The 6871-nt window shown below is 39.9% G+C and overlaps 1 long non-coding RNA gene across 1 annotated transcript; it reads left to right on the forward strand.

Moving 5' to 3' along the window:
* Positions 1-766: 766 nt before the first annotated feature.
* LOC133710198 (uncharacterized) lies at positions 767-3356 on the forward strand. The gene is made up of 6 exons (XR_009846558.1): positions 767-975; positions 1085-1121; positions 1228-1261; positions 1798-1829; positions 2106-2194; positions 2286-3356. It is a non-coding gene; the product is annotated as an uncharacterized LOC133710198 (long non-coding RNA).
* The last annotated feature ends 3515 nt before the right edge of the window (positions 3357-6871 follow it).

Genomic DNA, 6871 nt, shown 5'->3' on the forward strand with positions numbered 1-6871 from the left:
CCATTCAAGACAGAATGTGTCTCTTAATTACAATCCCTTGTTACAGGGAAACACCCTTTGATTCCATTTATGAAGAAACCAATTGATGGGATGTGTGTTTGTTTGTTTTTGCGGCTGCACCCGGATATTTGAATGGGTTGCCTACGTACCCTTGGAGAGGGATCAAGCCACTCGTAGTTCAAGCTTTTGAGATTTAAATGGGTAGATGACCCATTTATTTTGAATTTGTGTTTGGGGAAGGGTTTAAAGCCCTTGAACTTGGTTTGGACTTTATTTGTGTGATTTGGAATGAATTTGATTTTTATGGTGTTGGGAGAATTTGATTGGAGTCAGTGATTCATTTGGGACTGGTTGAATTTGACTGGTGGAGTCAGGGATTCTGTTTGGAGTTGTGGTTGCATCTAGTGGGTCGCTAGACTGCCTACATACCCCGTGAAGGGATCAAACCACTGTAGTTCATTGGTTGAGATTTTTGGTTTTGTACCAATTTTTTTACTCAACGGGTATGTATTTTGAACTCGTCGAGAAAACATATTTTGGTGAACACCCAATTTTAGTAGAGTGTCCACTGATTTGAATTGGGCACCCAAATGTGCCGAGCTTCATAATAGGCCATGGACTCTGCAATGGGCTTTATGTCACCTTCCCCTCCTTTCTCTTTACTTCCCGAGGAGCAAATTTAATCGAGCCCAAACTTGTGTCAAGCTATGCCACCAGCAAGTGGGTCTTGCACTACTCGAAATTTAGTTGGTAGGAGGTATGAGCTCAAAAGCTTGCAACTCACAGACCTGGACACCCACGAATCTTATATCTGCACCCAGTTCATGTCTTCAAGAATATGAACCCCAAAACAAGACGTCATCTCCATTCGATAAGCATCAAATTTCTTTGGCGTGGACAACAGCTTAGACAGAGGTTGAGTTGGAGATGGAGATTTACTTCGGTCAGCTTGATTCGAAGATGGCCCCGTACTGGGTAAGTCTTGCAACTGATCTTGATTTGCTTTCAATTGCTAGCACTCTTCATTAAAATTTCTGGGCATTTCTGGGGCTTACGTATTTCGTGCTTCTGTTCACCTGGTAAGCTGGGATTGTCGTTTGTGCTCCTCTCCCGAACACCTGGTGAGTATTAGAATGGGCAATTGCTACCTCATTGAGATTTGTTGTCTTGTAGCTAACAACCCACATGAATCCCCAATACTTAATTGAGACTTCTTTTTTTGTGCAGACATACTGAGCTGAACTAGACGTTGCTTCTCAAGGTAACTAGCTGCCACACCAGGGAACTTTAATTCAATTGTTTATGATTTGCTGACAACACCACCGACTGACCTTTGTTGTTTGCATTGCATCCACAAATTTGCTGCACAATTGTTCAATTGCATGTTTGGAAGCTTTTGTTAATTCCCATTTGTCTTCTTGCAATGTCAGACTATGAGGAAAAATGCACAGCTTGGTTGCTTTTTATAGTTCATTATGTGCCCATAATGCCTCTTGCTTTTTGTCTTTTGCTCCCATTTGTGAACAAAGATGCAGCGCACCATAGTTGGATAATTGTGCTTTTAATTATATATGAGTTTTTGCCTTCATGTTTATTGTATATTGATCAGCTTTCCACCGCCAAAAATTTCTTCACAGAGGACATTATTATCATCACTTTGGCCTTGTCTCTTTATGCATCAAAGCTCAAAGTTCTATTACTTTTTTTTTTTTCAACACCACCGCTTGTCTTCTTCTTGTATTTGTTGCTTCAAAAGCTTGTCCACCATGATTAATTATTATATGGCTTAATGTGCAGGTAACAACTCAAGCCATACGTTAATCATCAAGGTAGATTATCAGCCTTGCATTATATTTTGAATATTGCTTTTGTTTTCTTTTGACTGAGAAGAGTCCACGTAGTGGACATTGGTGTTGGACTTGCATGTCGTATGAATTTGGGGAGTGCCTTGTTCCTTGTTCCTTTCTAGCTTTAAATAGAACAAAGTTGCAGCATAGCACCCTCTGGCTTCAGATTGTCATCTTCTCCTTCTTTTCGTTCCAGACCAAGCTCTTTTTGCCATGCTTCAGAATCCACTGTGATGGAGCCTTTTGTGAACGCTGCAGGTACAAGTGCAGGCAGGGACTTCGACAGCAAGTGCAGGCAGGAACTTTGACAGCAAAAGCCATTTCCTTGCTGGGATTTGGTGGAGGAAGTGAGTCCAGATTTCTTGTGGAGGAGTGAACAATCTTCTGTATCCTCAGCTTAGTCTCAAGTTTCTGATTTCCTTTCCTCCTTGCTTGCAGGCTGCTGGTCTGTTCTTTGTGTGGCTTGTTTTGCAAGTGGTGCAAGGCCATTTGTTTTGCTATGGTGGAAAGGAAGGCAGGAGGTAGCGGACTTTTGGTGGTGATTGTTGTTGCTTCTGCAAAATAGCTCTTGTGGAGGCAAATGGGCATTGGCCTTGTATGATGACACTGTTTTCTGCTGCAAAGCACTTGTTGGTACTTAACGAGGCTTAAAAAAATTCCACCGGATTGGTCATACACCCATTGATACACATGTATCGTAAACGGGATTGCAACCGCTCCGAGGACCTCTATAGCTCCATGGTGACACAGGTAAAAGAGACGCTGCATTTATTCGCCAGGAGAGCACCATCCTACGCAGGATGCACCACGACTGTTGTGGGCAGCAACTTGATGATTCTGTCATCGCTGAGGTGGTAATTGCTTGGTGATCGACCAGCAGGAGATTATGAGGATGAGATTTTGGCCATGCTTCATGGATTGGTGGTCTTTGTGACGACGTTAATGGTAAGCATTTGACAACGTCTGCACCATGAAAGGAAAAGTTGAGTAATTTCAGGTGATAATTATAATCATATACCTGCAACTTATGGAGCTTCTTCTACTGAAACGTGGCTCTCCGTCCATGGCTTCTCTTGGAAGGCTTTTAAGGATGGAATGCTGTAGGACTCCGGTCTTGTGTGAACTTTCTCTTTCCTGCTCTCCTCTCTTTTGTGTGCCTCCGTGCTACTGGCTTTTGCTCTTTAATGTTGTAGGGCTTTCACTTCTTCTTTTCTTTTTGTTCTGCTCTCCAGTCTTTTTTCTTCTACTCTCTAGCCTTTTCTGCTGCCCCCTTCGCTGCCTCTCTGCTGCCCCCCTTCACTTGTTGTAAAGAGCTATTTATATAGGCAACGTAGAAGAATAAGAGATCATGCAGGTTAACCATAACTTTTTTTTTTTTGAATTTGAAATGATCTTCAGATGACGATAACTATTCCCATATTCAAACTTGTAACCGTGGGAACTATCCACAACTTCCAGTATGGAATTTGAATTTGAAAGCTTGATACAAAATGAGCTATCTGATTGCTACTTGAAAGAGAAGTCCACAAGTTCAAATGATCGTAGCTTTTGTTGTCCTTGCTGGTAGATAATTTGAAATCTCACCCATCTTGACTTGGTCTTGAATTTGCAAGATAGGAAGATTATCCAAGGTTCTGAATTTGAATTTTGATGCCTTGAGTATCAATCCACGTGATCATGCTTCGGAGATAATTAAGCTAAACCAATTTGAAAGTTACTGGACTCTCTCACTTTTGCGTCGAACCAATTTTCTCATTTTGGGTTTGTGAAATTTTTAGTCTCAACAGTTGCCCCGTTAAGCGTCGTGCGTGGAATAGCTTTGCGCGTGCGAGGCTTGACAACTTTTCCTATTTCAGTGAAGGTGAGTTGATGCTTTGACCAGGTTGCAACTCATCTTTCCCATGCTTGGTTTCTTTTCTTCACTAGTTGTAGTTTATTCTTGTACGAGGAGTCTCTGAGGTGCAAGGCTTTGTGCCATTTGATCGCAACCTTTTTAAGGGAAAATGTAATTTTGAGGATTTTGTGGCTGGATCTTAATTTTGAGGATTTTGTGGCTGGATCTAGAATTTAAGACTAGACTGCCTACGTACCCATTTAAGGGATCAAGCCGTACGTAGTTCCCCCGAAGGAATTTTTTTGATTGGTAAATGAAGCATCCGTTGCACCTTCGTAGCTTTCATGCTATTTGCCGGTATTAAACTATGTGCTCTTGAAGGGATTTTTCCCTTCTACCCGGATCAGCCCAGAAGAGATTGCACCTCACCCTGATTTTTCTCGAGGAGATTTCCTCTCACTCGAATCTTTCTCGAAGAGCTTTCTCCTTTAAATCGACCTTGAGAAGATTTCCCCTCACTCGGATTTGTTTCGAGGAGATTTCTCCTCACTCGGATCATCTTGGAGAAGATTTCTCCTCACTCGGATCTCCCTCGAGAAGATTTCTCCTCAAAGAGTTTCATTGACTTGTATTCCTTCCAGGAGCTTTGATGACAAGCTGCATCCTTTTGTCATATGCACATGTTAATTAGGCTTTCATGCTTGGCCAGCAACACCCACTGCTTCATTTATCAGATTTTCTCTTTCTTCCTGATTGATTCAGGATTGGAGATATATTTTTGATTGAGTGGCTGCATCTAGTTTTTGAGACTAGACTGCCTACGTACCCCTTTTGAGGGATCAAGCCGTCGTAGTTCTGGGGCTTTGTGAGTCTGCGTCACTATGAGTTTCTCTATCTTATATACATCAAGGGGCAATTATGTCAATTCTCATATACATAAAATAAAAATTGTCCGCATGTGATTTAGCTGTTCGCGTAGGCCTTATGAGCTTTGCGCATGGGATGTAAAATTATTGGGCACTGCACATGGTAAAAAGTGTGTTGGTTTTGTAGCTAGTAGTAATTTGCTATTGAAAAAGTGATAACTGTTAATTGAGGAACCGGGACCTCTAATAACAAAGAACTATTAAATATTTTCATACCTTTATTGAATGAATTCGCTCATCTTAAATAGATGGATGTTATAACTGACTACTAGAAAAAAAAGGATACTTGCCAACAAAACGGGTCTTTCTAAATGTACCCAGCAAATTTATATGTAAACCCAGCAAACTAATTTTGCATGAAAAGACGGTTTTATCCTCATACGAAATGACTTTAAAAGTCATGGTAAATTAAGATAATAACAAAAAAAACCATAAAATTTGAAACTCTTTTTTTCTATTTGTACCCAGCAGTTCACTATTTCCACGTCGTTACGTAGTTTCTTCCGGCAAAACTTTAAACTCAAATCTCAGATTTCATTATAATTGCTTCAAGGGTGTCTTCGATCGATTAATACCGAAACGTATTAAAGATTCAGTAGTTAGATATGATTTATAGTTTTCTTTTTGGAATGTATTCTTTAAACGTAGGCACAACAAAGATTGAGAATTGGAATTTACCTACTCATAGACTTAAACTACATGGAAGAATATCTGTCGTCTGTTATGTTTAGTGCTGCTCTGTTTGTGGGGAAGCGCGTAAATATCTATGCCAGGAATACAGAATATAGCTGGAGCTTTATTTGGTTTCTAAAGTGTCTACAATACAAGTTTTGAAGACTTGTCTTCAGATTTTGAAGAAATTGCAGAAAACGAAGATAGCATAGCTGTAATGCCAAACATTCAAAATGGTTTATTAAGTTCAGGATTAGTTCAATGCCAAAATCTAGTTGAAGATCAAAACGCAGTAGATAATGTTTTAGAGGCTAATGACCATGATTCTGAAATGGCTGAGCCAAATTTAGAGCAGGAGCAAGTACAAGAAACTCCAACTGAACCACAACCTGAGCCTCAGCCAGAACCTCAACCTCAACCTGAGCCACAACAAAATCAAGTTGTGGAACCTAAAAGATCACAGAGAGTGAGGAAACCAAGGTTTGGCAGTATAGATTCTGATGCTTGGACTCGAGCTATGATTGCAGAACTTGACTCTATGTACAAGAATGGAGTTTGGGAGCTAATAAAGCCAAAAGAAAATCACAAACCAATTGGCTGCAAGTCGGTGTTTAAAACCAAGAGAGATGCCAGTGGAAACATAGAAAGACACAAAGCTAGACTAGTTGCTAAGGGTTTCACACATAAGGAAGGGATAGATTTTACAGAAACTTTCTCACCTGTTTCAACTAAAGATTCATTTAGAATCATAATGGCTCTAGTAGCTCATTATGACATGGAATTACATCAAATGGATGTAAAAACAGCATTCCTGAATGGGGAGCTGGAGGAAGAAATCTTCATGGCATAGCCTGAAGGTTTTATTGAAGCAGGAAAAGAAAATATGGTCTGTAGACTTAGGAAATCTATTTATGGACTCAAACAGGCTAGTAGGCAGTGGTATAAGAAATTTGACTCAATGGTTTCATCGTTTGGTTTTTCTGAAAATCTTGTTGATGAGTGTGTTTATCTTAAAGTAGTTGGAAATAATTTTATCTTTCTTATCCTGTATGTAGATGACATTCTTCTTGCTAGCAGTAATGTAAAATTGCTGAAAGATACTAAAGCCTTCTTGTCAAGTAATTTTGACATGAATGATCTGGGAGAAGCATCATATGTACTAGGAATTGAGATTAAGAGAGATAGGAAGCAGAGATTGTTGGGATTGTCTCAACAAAATTATATTTCAAAAATTCTGAAAAGATTTGGAATGGAAACCTGTGCTAATGAAGAAGTTCCAATGTCTAAGGGAGATAAACTAACCAAAAATCAGTGTCCTAAAACTGATATTGAGAAAACTGAAATGGAGTCAATACCATATGCTAGGCTAGTAGGGAGTTTGATGTATGCACAAGTTTGTACAAGGCCAGACTTGTCCTTTGCAGTTGGAATGCTATCCAAGTTTCAGTCAAATCCTGGACATGAGCATTGGACAGCTGGTAAGAAGGTTCTAAGGTATTTACAGAGGACCAAAGACCATATGCTTATGTATAAACGTGTGAAAAGGCTTGAGTTAGTTGGCTTTACAGATTCTGACTTTGCTGAGAATTATC

Source organism: Rosa rugosa, chromosome 5, assembly GCF_958449725.1.
Source record: "Rosa rugosa chromosome 5, drRosRugo1.1, whole genome shotgun sequence".
NCBI lineage: Eukaryota > Viridiplantae > Streptophyta > Magnoliopsida > Rosales > Rosaceae > Rosa > Rosa rugosa.